Source organism: Montipora capricornis, chromosome 10, assembly GCF_036669925.1.
Source record: "Montipora capricornis isolate CH-2021 chromosome 10, ASM3666992v2, whole genome shotgun sequence".
NCBI classification, from domain to species: domain Eukaryota; kingdom Metazoa; phylum Cnidaria; class Anthozoa; order Scleractinia; family Acroporidae; genus Montipora; species Montipora capricornis.
In genome coordinates, this window is record NC_090892.1 from 51650720 (window position 1) to 51664579 (window position 13860).

The window sequence follows — 13860 nt, forward strand, 5'->3', positions numbered from 1 at the left end:
AATGCATCTGAATGGAACCACACAGATTAATATTATGGACTTCTGAAGCCAGCTTTCATCTCAAATAATTTTGTACAGAAAGTATAAGTAGAACGTGCAGTTTTAGACTGACTTGGATCGCAATATCTCTGCTAAACCGCTCAGCTTCATCGTTCTGCAACGAGTGGCACCCACCCGTTACGATAATCTTTGGCGAAATATGTGTTCGGGAGAGTCAAACTGTTCCAAGAATTTCTGTTCTTCGTTGCCAGACAGCGGCATATTTCTTTTTTAAAACATCACCAAAAAGATTCGCAACCATGAGAAGAGTAGTCCATTACGTTTTCGGAAGGGATATTTTTGGACTTTCTGGCAGAACGGTCACCTAGCAGTTTCGGATGAGCAAATGGTTCGGTTGGAAGTTCTTAGAATGGTAACGTTCAGCTAGCAATTTCTGAAATGAAGATATCATTCCCTAAAAGTTTCGGACATTTCAATTCTCAGCTAAGATATCCGAACAGAACAAATTCTTCTCGGTGATAAAAGCATCTCCTTAGACAGCCTTTATTCCTTACAAGGAGGCTAGAAATGTCTCTCAAGGGCTTTTGGCTTAGTTTGCTTCTCGGGTGCCCTTGTGCAACCACGGCCATTACACAGACCGATGAAGACTGAGCGATTCAGGCAAAGTATTTCCGTCCAAATTGACCTAAGCCTGTACATTCTAGTTATATTTCCTGTGCATCATGCCCTCAGAATGTGGAATCAACTTTTTTCCTTCTAGAATAATTTTAATTTAAGCCAGTTTAATTTATGCATTATTGAAAACAGCTCGAAGGTCCATTGGTCTGTCAGCCAAGCCTGTAACACGCGCCAATATCAGTTTCTATTTCGTCCGCCCCTTTACTATTTGTGTCTATCATTCATTATCAACGCATGACAAACAATAAGCTGTCACAAGATAACCGCGGACCAATATCTTTGCAAAGGTCAAATTCCTCAGCCATTATGCTAGCATCCTGTTGCACTGATTGTCTCTCTAAAAGTTGTGTGCTAGTAATCGAAAACAGCACACAACATGTTGTGCACAAGACCTCCTAAACTCGATTCGTCCAGGAAGAAAAAGAGGCCGGTGAATCCTGAACTAATGGAGAAGAAACAACAAAGCAAATAGCCTAGTTGTCATGTTGATGGCAGTGGAGCGTTCACAAACAAGAAAACGGGGTAATCGTGATTGGGAAATCATGAAAAGTTGTCACATTTCTCCGGAGCGCAGAGGACTCAACAATGGTGTACAACACAAAGAACAGTCTGCGAAAAAAGGAGAATGCACCCCAAAACAATCTCGAGTTGTAATCGAGAAATCTTCGCTTTGGCGAACAAACTCGACTTGAACACCGATGATGACGTCATCCCACAATACATCTGGAAACTGGATTCCAAACATGGCGGCATTACACATTCAAATGGATGCTGCAGCTGAGAAAGAGGCTAAGAAAAGGCAAGTGCAAAGAACCAACACGTAAAAAAGTCAAATAACGGTCAAAAAATTTCATAGATCCAAAATTTAGGCAATACACAAACAGGGAATCTCTCGATGTACGTTACACCCATTCATTGATTCTGAATCTTATCGATTTATTCACTTTCATATTTTCCAGAACAAAGGCACGCTTATCGAAGTACACCTACCAGAGAGAGAGAGGCTAAGGTAAGTACTTTTGATGACCAGTAAGTTCTAGCCAAACGGTGGCTATTTAATGCTGAGTTAACGACCACGTAACTCACGTGTCTGATGTTTACCTTAATCTGAAGCTCCATATTCGCCTTCTATGCCATCACACCAAATCTTTTATCAACGGCAGAAAAGGTGGCATTGGCTTCTTATTTGAGGCAGACGTTTTGACAATTACAGACCGGATTTAAAGTACCTGACATTTCCTTCAAATTCCCTTTTTAGTTTTACATTTAACATCCATTAATGCCCAGTTCCCTTATGATTTCATTCAGTTTTCCAAGAACATCGTCGTTTCATTGCCAAATGTAAGCGGCAATTTTTGCCACGTTTTTGTACATCTCTCAAACCCTCAAATGGGGCATTCTTAACACAAATCCACCTCAAATCCCAAACGTTAGCATGGATAACGAAAGGTAATAATGACGTGATCCCTTGAAACACATGAACAAGGCGAGCAGGCGCCAAAAAGGACTATCTGTGAATTTTAAGTCAGCATCCCCCAAAAAAATACCCAGACCAATGTGGCATTAGGGACACAACTAGAGCGTTTTAGTTGCCCTCTACTTAAAGCCCATGCAATACATTTTCAAAATAATGATACTTATGTCGCCAACATCTTTCATGAAGGAGTTCACATCCACATCTTTCAAGTACCACATCTAGTACTTATGATCTCTGGGAAGAAAAAAATTCTTACGATTCTGATTTTAGTTGAAACAGTGATTCATAGTTAAGTCATCCTCCCTTCCCCCTTACAAAGGCGTTTTATAACCCTCATGCGCAGGATTTTTTTTTTATTCCTAGGAGCCAAAATGACAACATACTGAGACAAATCCAAGTAAGTAAATAGGTACTATGCTCTCATTTCCACTCCTAACCCAACTGTTTTATTCCATTGCTTGAAGCATCGTTCAAATGACTTATTTAGATGTTTAACTTCGCAGTGACGCAATTGCCTTTTCAGGCTCAAAAAAAATCAAAATGTATCAAAAGCTGTCACCATTTGCACTGGTCGTTGATTTTAGATTTCGCTCTTTTTAGGACGAAGCGGAGCTGATACGGGAACATCTAGAAAGGTATGACTTCATCAGGTGAGTAAAGCACACTATAGCGTAGTCTTTGGATATAAACTGATATGCTTTGAGAATAATCACAAGGAGGAATTCCGGTCAATGACAAAATCTTCCCCTATCCCTTCTCTCCAGGCAACTAATGTCCATTCTCCACCTTTTCCTCGCCTGTTTTGGTTGTCTTCCTACTTCCACCACCACCTCCTCCCCAGGTCTTTCTCCTCCTCCTTAAACTTTTAAATCTCTTGCCCCTCCTTCACTTTTCCCTACATTTTCTGCGTTCTCCCCATGCTCTTCCTTCTCTTCTTCTGCCTCCAGCACCTACTTTACCGGCCTCTCTTCCTTTATCTACTCCGCATTGCTTCCCTACTCTTTTTCCACTTTGTCACTACCTTTAGTTAACCTCCTGCTTCTGCCTCCTACTTCACTTTCCCACCGTCGTCCCCTCTACCTTCACCTTATGTTATTCTTCCACCTCTTAATTCTTCGCCTTCTTTTGCAGTTATGTAAATGGCAAATTGTGCGCCAGATTGGTTGTGTCAATGCTGTGTTTCATTTGAATTGTCACTTTCAGAATACTGAAGTGACGTCTCTTTATTAACTAGCTTAATACCAAGTGTACTTTCACTGTGAACGAAGTATTTCATTGTTACATTCTTCCTCGTTTTCCACCACCTCTGTTTTTCGTTTTTATGTCGGCCTTTTCCTATTGGTTTTGTCTCCTTTTACTCCTTGCCTTCTTTCTTACCACCTTTTCCATTATCAGATGTTTCTCCTCAAGCCCCTCTCTTCTTATACTTCCCACGCTACTTCTTAAAATTTCCTTCCACATTTTTGCCCCTCATTCTACTCCTGCACGTCCTTTGTTTGACATCACTCTTTGCTGGAATTCAGTAGATTCATTTAAACTTTCTGTCTGAGTGCTTTGTGTAGAGGATTTGCCGTGACTGAATGAATTTGCCAACTGAGCTGATCAGGCATATGTTGATCACATATCAGCAGATCTTACCGACAATTCCGCAAGGAAATTAGTTTCTGCTTTGGTTTCAGTGTGTTAGTCCATGACCTAAAACCTTGCCCTAGAACTAACTTGACATTTCTCTATTGCTGATTGATTGTGTACCATGGGTCAAAAGGTGGCTAAAGACATTAGGTAGTTGATTGATGAGACCAGACTAGAAAACCAATCTCACCGTGTGAGCACGTGCAACATCCTGCAGCTTTTAGTGTGGCTCTGTCCCAGGCTTTTGCATCACGCATTTCATCCCCTCTGTGAGAGACAATCTCATCTGTCAATGAACACTTTCAACTCATCCCATATCAGACTTGTCCACCATCCTAGTCAGACAAAGAAGCCTAACTATCTGCTTGATCTTTCAGATACCACGATGAACAGTATATCATGTCAAGAGCAAACGTGAGTACCAAAGCATCTTGAGGAAGTGAGAAGAATGTTCCTTTCCTGTAGAAGTTACTCTTGATTTGCACTAGCTTATTGTAAGGATTTGTCTACCTTTTTCATTTTGAGGTTTAAATTGTTTGCTTATTACTCTGTCATTAGGAAGAGGCACGTGTAATTCGCCATCGTGTGCAAAAATGAGATATTTGGCATCTTTCTCAAGGTACACTAGGTTTTATACTTCTAAGCACAAATTATCACATCGTTTTCTTTAGTAAACCAACTTGCCAAAAAGCAATCAAAAAAGTTGTAGATAGTTGTTCATAGTTAATGAACTTGATGCAGAACGTAATGCTCCACTTCCAGCTGGGAAATGTGGATTAAGCACACACTGGAGATATGTCAAGAAGAGATAGCTTCTTCTTTGCTTTGGTCTTTGGCAATGAAAAGACAGTGAACTAGACTAACCGCTGAAACGAAGATTCAAATCTGTTGAATGTGAACAAACACGAATGTCGTGAGTAATTTCATGAAAATCACAAAACAAATAAATATATTTTTAAAGATTTAAATATTAAAATTTTTGAGTGGCAGGAAGCTCACTTCGGTGTATCAATTTTCGATGGTAGCTTGACACTACAACGATTTAACACAAATGCAAGTTCACTTGTCAGTTAACAAAAATGTCCTTTCATTTTCTTATTTGATTCTTGCAGGAAGAACTAGAGGATCAGGGGGCTTTCCATGGACTGTACATATTACTTTAAAAAGGCTTAGATAAATTTGAACGCTGAGAGACTTCCTCTTTAATTGAAAGCGAGGCTGTGAAGCAAGGCTGTGAAAATCGGTTAGCATTATGAAATCATATCCAGTATCCAGACGAGCGCTTCCAGTCAAAGGCAAGGTCACACAGCATACATAGCCGATTATATGATATCATTATTATTTGAACGGGTCACAAGTTACTTATTCGTGTTCTAAAGGACGGAAAGAAACCAGATATAGATTGAGACACGTGGGGGAAATAATTGTCATCTGCAAAAGAATCCCACGCATCGACCTTCATTGATGAACGATCCAGTGTAACAGCAAAATTAGGAATATAACCTAAGATTTCCGTGTATGACATGAATATCATTTTCAACTTAGTAATTTTAAATAAAAAGAATGCATATCTTCAAGTCTCCCTTCTTGGGCATAGGTTTCTTAGGCTACATGTCAAACGAATGACTGGAAACACAGCAACACCTACTGCCACAGTGAGATCGATAAACGTTCTCTTCTGTGTCTGCTATCCCATATGTAAAACGCATATCTCGCAACAAAAAGAACATGAAACGACAAAGAGGGAGGTACTGTGTAGCCGACAGAGCAGATGTATTTGGCAAGAAAGTCATCAGTTGGCTGTGACGCCATCTTGGATGATTAAATTGACAGAGAGTTGGGGCGAACAAAACGGGAGAGGACGACGGGTACTCGTCCCAATTTTCTAACGATAGTAGCCCTAAACGACCGATCAAAAAAGTAGCCTGTAAACGAAGGCTCCTTCACCAAAAGACGACTGCTCTACAGGCTATGTTCTGTCTGACGAAAAAGGAGAAGACACGAAAGGGCGAAATGAACTCTTTGTTTTGATAAGAGCATGGTCCTCAGCGGAAAGCACGACGGTGACAAACGAGTAACGCGATTCATGGGATTTCTACTTTAAAAGTGTATTTCTCGTGTTACCGTGAAAGTCGTGCAAATCAGAATGGAAAAACGGTGTTAAATATCACTGAACTTTAGTAGAAAATCAGCTTAAGCAATGCCATGCGTCATTCAATCGATACGTGCTCGTCATGGTTGGACACAATGCACAGCCAAGTGGCTTGCTTTATGCGCTTAAGTAAGCAAGAATCAAAGTCCTAAATCAAAAGACAAAATCCAGGGTCACGAAATACCTGAATGACATTGCACAATATGATGAAGTTTTCAGAGCCCTACAACAATCTTTTCACAAAAGGCACAAGTAGGTGTCTATTGTATAAGAGAACCAAGAAAACACTGATTAGCTTAAACCAAAGGAAAGTAAATCCCTCGGGGTATTTATAAAGCTTGTAAAAATAAAAACACTTCATTTATCCAAAGCACTGAAGCACATTCAAAGTGAAAACAAACTCAGCTACTCATTGAAAAGGGGCGTTTTCTCTCAAAATATCTTTTTAGCTACTTGATGATTTTGTTATCTTGGACTATCATCAGTTGCATGGCACATTTAAGAACCGAAAACGCCGAGGTTATCTGCAATGACTGCGAATCAGTCAAGCGGTCAGACTTGGCGGTCGTGCGATTTAACCAAACAAATCAAAGTTACACCGTCTTCAAAGTTTGTTACGCGTGAAAAAATGTGAAGAGCGTTTGATTCACCTTGCTTTTCTGCAATATATCTGACAAAGATTTACTGGGATCCGGTTTGAGGATATTTGTGGCAATAATATTTTTAAGAGGCTTATGACTTCACGGGAAAAACAGCTTAAAGGCTCCGCCTTGCGTCTCCTATTTTGGGATGTAAAATATAACACTGTGTAAAATGGACAAGAATAAGAGAACAAAACCAAAATTTCAACTCTCGGTATTTTGGACGCCAGATAACAACAGGCTTCGTATACAATGTAGTACTGATCAAACCTCGAAAACTAAACATAATCTTTCATGCGTGAGAAACTTGTGCAACGTTTCCTGTGACGTGTTGATTGACAGTGTTACATCTACAACGCTGCAGGAATTGTACTGAGGTTACTTTACCATATCATTTAGGAACCCTATGGTTTGTGAGGAGAGCGGCCGGCTGTGCACAGGCTAGCCTGTTCGATTCTCTGTTCAATGCAGAGTTTGATTACTACAGTACGTCTTCTGCAGTGCCTAACTAGTCGTCACCAAAGCGAAAAGGAAGAGAACAGGATCGTGCCAATCATTTTAACAAGGGGTAAATTATATCGTGACTGCTTGCTGTCAATACGATTCGAGACTTCTAAAGTCTTGGCCAATATGATCCACTGGAGTGATAACGAGCAAGGGGGGAACGACTTTAATCAAAGAAATAATCATTGGCCTTATTGATACCAATGATTTCCGCTTGGAGTGGGAGAGGGAACTATACAATCAGTATACAATGGCGTGCCGTTTATCCAGGGAGGTAAGTTGCTATATTTAATTGTAAGGATTCAGTGTGTACAACTACGAAGTTCAAGAAAACTCAACCACAACGTAAATTTAACAACGTAAACAATCCAACAAACAAACGAATCAGCAAAAGATGGACCAAAAGAAGTGGGCTTGGATCTAGCACAACGATTTAAAAAGAGATTTCGGTGGCATCATGGCCTTCTCGTGTAACAACAACACTTTCTCGCGGAAAAAATCTTATTAATGCATGATTAGAAATAATTTTAGTGATGCATCCCATCGGCCCTTTCGACCAGGTTTTAGCTCAATGAAATCGAAACAAACAAAGGCTACGGAAAGTTAATTCATCAATAGCACGGTAAACTCTGATTCTTGACGTAATTTTTCTTTCCAAAATACACCGCCTGACTTTTTAGGCACGGCAAGCCTGTTCATATGCCAGTAATAACTGTTTTTTTCTTCTTCTTTTTTTAAATACTATTTTAGGCTTCCACGCGACTGCTAAAAATATGGAAAGGCAGAGAGCGCTCACACCTGCGCCAAACGACAACATGGTGAGTTAAAAGATAGAGTTTGTTACTGATTAGTTTAAAGAATTCTCTTCCTATATTTCAAGTGTCTTGTATTTGAAATGTAGTGTTTTGAAACCGATGAGTTCACTGAACGCATATTTTGTTTTTACTAAGCGAGGAGTGTGTAAGTAGCACATTCGAACTCAGGTGAAAAACAAACCATGCACGAGTACTCCAAAAAACACTCGACGGGTTGCACGAGGGATACATTGTTCATATGAAACTGATGTTTCAATTTTACGCATCTTTTTCACATAGGAAACACGCCGTCATTATTTACGTGCCTTAAGAGGAATTCAGTTCTCTTTAGAGAATTTCATACAATCTCAAGCTGCAGGCAACTCTCAAGGGTAAGCTTTTAGGGGACTTTTACTTCCAGTCTCGCCAATCAACAACCATCCTTCTCCAGGCCTATGCATGCCCTACGGGCTATTAAAAAAAAAACTTTCACAATCAGTCCAAATGAAATGCCACAAGTCACATTTCCTTAAATTTCTCTAACACTCGAATAGTCAGCTCCTTATCTACCTGCACTAATCTCAATTGATACTACCAAATTACCATGCCACAAACGCCCATGGACGCACCACACTTTCTTTAAAATTCAACCACATTCGCTGCTATGCATGCTAAAAGTTTGGTATTTCACACAATGGAGAGTTCAGTACCATCATCATCACTATATCGTCATAGTCATCGCCATCATCATTAGCCCATTTTTCTGCAAAAGTTTTGAATTTTTAATTTTAAAATGGGTGTGGTTAAGGGTTTAATCATAATGACTCGCTTTGTGTCTACCCCTTTATTTTTCTTATATTCATAATGATTGTAATTTGAACTGAAAGGTAACAGCTAATAAATTTGTCGCTGTAAATCGCAATCAAGCAGCAACCTGTTTGAAAGGTTCTTCACTGCTCTCTTAAACCTTTTAAGTAATAGCTGTATGATGAAAACGTATATATTTAGCCATGAATTTTTTTCCAGATACAGACTAAATGATGTTGACCAGAAATTAAAACAACTGAATTGGATATTATCCCTACCAAAGGTAGGTCTATTTGAACTGTGTTTTAACTTAACATTCATACAACATTTTCACCAACTAAACTAATCTTATAAATACTACCTCTGGACCAACCAGTTGGTATGGGTTTTAGTGAAATGCAGGCAAGAACTGTTAGTATTTTGTATGGATCTTCACAGACTCAATGAGTGTGATAGTCGGAGTAACACAAGAACCGGGGTATACTTGTGAATACTGCACATTTGTCGGCTGTCCCTCTCATGAATTATGAATGATTTTTTGGAGGAAATTGATTGGTACGTGAAACGACTACACCACAAAACCCATAAACGGAATATTAGGGTTAGGTTCATAGGTACTTGCCCAGTTAAGTGGGTATACTTGAGTGATTCTCAAGAATTTCACATTGGCAGAACCATGCTGACATGAATACACGATTAAATTAATTCGACCGAAATGATCCCGTTGCCTCGTAAAAAAGTACATTTTTGCAAACATCTTTGAGATGTAGATGTAAAGACGCATTGAAACCAATTGCACGCCATTCCATGTCGGGCAATTTAATAAGGGTGTTTGTGAGTCCCCAACTGTTACCATGGCAACGGTACAAACTACCAAACGTACACAGTAGCACACAGTAGCGAAGGCCTCACTTGAGTTCTTTCCATATATGACCTTCTAAAATTCAGTTTTTGGAAAAGATTCTAAAAACTAATTCGGTGATCTACTACTTTTTTTTTAATTTCGAAAGCCCCATTAAATTCTCTTTCTTCATTCCCAAATAACTAGTATGAGAAATAAAGGTATTAATCTAGTAGAACTCAACCCTGAGAAACCTTTCGAGCCTCTTTTAATACTCTGGTGTTGTACATTAGTTATACTGGGCAAAATCCTAAGAAAATGTTATTTTCTTCACAGGGAACAGACCAGTTGTGAAAACGATCTCCGTGGCATTCTCTGAACAACCATTAGATGTAATATATTAAAAGTGTTCAGTGCTTTAAATTTAGTAAAATGAATACTCTACCTCTGTAAACCTAGAGAGGGTCAGTGGTAAAACTGACCATTTCAATGGTTCATTCAATTCCAGAAATTCTCACGTTATATCCTAAAAGTTAATCGTTTAGACATGGGCATTAATGCATAAAATACTCTCGGGACATGTAGAGAGGTGTGCCTGTGATAGTTTGCAAAAAAGACAAGAGCACCTTCGCTATGTCTCGATCCCATTTCTCTCCGACAAGTACCAGCTGCTCTGTTGAAAGCCTTTCGCAAATGAGTGACCACAGGATCGAAGTACGGTTAACGTTAATCGTGGTGAACTACCACCACCTAATCTGCAGTTAGTGTTATAAGAACTTCAGGATAAGGGCTTTCATTCTATACGTTTCATTAACAACTTTCACGAAGGTATATTTTAACTTTTCGTTGGTGGAGGAATGCGCAGCAAACGCAATACAAATTCCATTCCACCATGATGTACGGCAAACATTATCGAGTATAACGTTGACTTTCACTCTGAGCTGCATATTAACCAGTACAGATTATGTTTACGGTGTTCAGTTGAATCCGTCCATAGTTTTTAAAGGGGAATGGCTATGAAACCCGACACATTTCTTTGTTGTAGATTTTTGTTCTCTTTTTCAATAGTTGCTTACTCCGTACTGAGGAGTACGATCCGATTACTTGTATCAATTCTGACGATCCCTGCTGTCCAACGACTAAGGATTAAATGTGCTATGTCATTTCAAAATGACATACAAATGAGGTAGAGGTTTTAGGGTGAGAAAATTCTGGGATTGAAGTTTGCTAGGATGCACACGTTTCCACAAGGAATAGGAACACTCTTTTCATTTCCTTCTAAAGCTTATTTATAATTTATATTCAATGATGAAAATGTTCATTTCTGCTAGGAACGATTATGTCGTTATTGAAAACCGTAGGAACAACGTTTTCATTTCCTTTTAAAGCTTATTTATAATTAATATTTAATGATGAAAATGTTCATTTCTGCTATTAACGATTATGTCGTTATTGATGTAAAGTGAAGCATTGATCATTAAATATGTTAACTAATGTCACGAATGCTGGTTGTGAGGTTAATAATGGTGAGTGAGTAGAGTGCAATTGGGTCTGAAATCGTGTGTGATTTCAAAATCGAACTCGGATTCGTATTTGTAGATGAAATCGCAAGTATGATTTCAGACCAAAAATTGCATGACACAAAGTTCAATTACCACTTTATTACATCCATTTGGAAATCGTACAATTTTATCGCTCAACTGCAACATTTTAGTCAGTACCAATATTTTATTGATCCAGTTGCCACAAAATGAACGCAAAATGAACACTGAAAGTTGGAAACTTCCCCATTGAATGTAGGTCTTCCGCCTGAAGGCGCTCATTATCATCATTCAGAAACTGTGTTGATCCATTTTTTTTAAAAAAACAACGTTTTATGAACACTATTTGCAAAATTTGCAACACAATAGCTCTCTTTGTCTTTCATTTTCCTGCAGTTTGATTGGTTACTTTAAACAAGCCTTAAATTTTGATTGGTTGTTTTATTTTAGTGTTCCTTTTTCATTGGCTGGGGAAAGGTGCGATTTAGAGCAAAAAATATTGTGATTCACGAATAAATCGCACTGCTGCATGAGAGCCAATCAGATTTTAAGGATCAACGGCGATTCTGAATGATGCAATAAACTATATAATTTAGTTTGCCATTATGCATCAATCAATTCCAGCGGTGCCCATCCCCCCCCGGGCAACCGCTGATGTTGTCAGTCCCGGGGGTGGGGCATTCGCAATTTTATCGCGGCCCGGGGGCTGGGCATTAGCCTACCTCGGGGCGACCCTCGGGCATTTGACACATGTGTTTTCGAATTAACATGGAAGTGTTTATCGGAAAAGACGAGGCCTTCGTTAAAGACTGGCTTGTCCGTCACGGACTCGATGTGGATGTTTTTAAAGGTATGTTCTCTCAATTTTAGGTATTTCTTCATTCATACTTGTAAGCATATGAATATATAAAAGCGACAAGGTGAACTATTATCACAAAACAATCACTGACGTGAAGACTGCGTAAACACGACTACTTCGCATCAGGAACCCATGACCCGGAGCCTCTACTGTGTTCGTATCACGGCGTTTTCACAGACCGGAGTCGGATTAACGGAGTTTTCCCGCTAATGAGACTCCCACGAGTGCCCGATGACTAATTATAAGAAATTAAGCTGACGTCATAGGGTCATCTAACCGGAACTCTTTTTTGCGGAAAAGATAGTCTAAAAATAGATCGGTCTGTACAAATGCCGTTACATAGGCCCAGTATGGGAGCTGTAGGCTCCGGGTCATGGGTTCCTGTTCGCATTTCGCATTCAAAACTAGCCTAGCAATTTTTAAATTCATGAAAGCGGAGCTATATGAAACACTGAAAGGTTGCGAATTCAAATGATGCGATCTTCAAGACAGATCTTGCGAGCGTAAAATGCGATGAAAAATCATTTAAGATGTCTTGATTCTTGACAAAGTAGCCTGTGAATACAGGCGCCTATTGGAAGGCGACGATCCCGGGGGCGGGGAATTTGCCTCTTTCTTCGTCCCCACCCCGGGAAATTTGCCCATTTTTAAAAAAAAAATGCTAATGCCCGGGGGTTAGCCCGGGGGGGGGGGGGGGGGATGGGCAATGCTGGAATTGACTGATGCATTAAGTTGGAGTTCAACTTCCAAAATCTTAAAATTCAACATCTGGGAAGCTAATGATTTAAAAGAGGGTGCTTACTAATGAATACTCCTTTCACTTTTCCAAGTTAAATTCTTTCCCAGACTTCTATGAGACTAACTACGAGAACGTCATCCAAAATTAAAGAGTTAACCTTGAAACGCAAACGGGAAACGGCAGGCAGCTACTTGTCACCAAAAAGTGAAAACTCCCGGCCCTTTTTGTAACTTGTATTGCTCCTGCGCTCCTCTTCTCTTAGAGGTTGCCTGATATTGATATTTGGAACTGAGCTTACAGGCAAGCAATGAGATAATATCAGACAAGTTTCTTCCACGCAAATTTCAGTCCGACTAAATCTAAATCTCTCTAATACTAGCAATAGTTCTCACTAACTCTGCCCAGTCTTGCTGGAAGTGAAAGTTGTGGGGTTACTGTATTCTCGGTTTTCACATGACGTCACGGCCGCCATGTTGGTGTCCGCAAACAAAGAAACGGCGGCCACGTTTGTGTCCCAACCCAATCTTCCGGGAATTGAACTCTATTATTATGCAAACGCTTTCTTTTGTTTTCGTTAAAAAAGCATGGCTGTTGATCACGTGAGTGCAAACCAACAATAGCAGGCATTGGTACTTTTGTTCTTGCCAATAAATGTAATTACGGATGTAATGGAACACATGTGTAATAACACTAAGAATCTTTAATAGTTACAATTCGGCATACCCTTATTGCTCCCCGCAGGGTTTTGGCCTCTGAGGAGGCAACCTAGAAGCCCTCCCGTAAAAAGGGAAACTATGTAAATTAATATATAAATTCGTATATATTGTATAGGGCGAAGCAATCTCGATTTGCTCAACCGAGCGAGCAAGGTGGTATCGGTGTTACTTAACAGGGCACGCAAGGTGGTATCAGTATTGTTCACCGAGTTGGCGAGGTGTTCTGGGTAACTTGAGGCAGAAAGTCACAAGGAGCATCGATAGTCTATCGAAGGTTCAGCATAGTGATTGAAGGTGAGTAATTTTCGAATATTTATATTTATTTTGAAAATCAAAGATTACAGTATTTGATAGAAAATCATATTGCCTGGGTCAAAAATTGATTTTCCAGGCACAAATCCTAAATAGGGACGACGATTTGTCAAAAACAAATGAAATCAGACTGAACGGGGGGCCCACGCAACCTAACTGAATGAGAA

General features: G+C 39.6%; 2 long non-coding RNA genes across 2 annotated transcripts; both read left to right on the top strand.

Moving 5' to 3' along the window:
• The first annotated feature begins 1654 nt into the window (after positions 1 to 1654).
• Positions 1655 to 6096, top strand: LOC138021806 (uncharacterized). Its single transcript, XR_011126452.1, has 3 exons — positions 1655 to 4201; positions 4346 to 4406; positions 4900 to 6096. It is a non-coding gene; the product is annotated as an uncharacterized lncRNA (long non-coding RNA).
• Positions 6097 to 6753: 657 nt separating this feature from the next.
• LOC138021805 (uncharacterized) lies at positions 6754 to 11435 on the top strand. Its single transcript, XR_011126450.1, has 5 exons — positions 6754 to 7358; positions 7835 to 7902; positions 8179 to 8270; positions 8905 to 8968; positions 9863 to 11435. It is a non-coding gene; the product is annotated as an uncharacterized lncRNA (long non-coding RNA).
• Positions 11436 to 13860: the final 2425 nt, after the last annotated feature.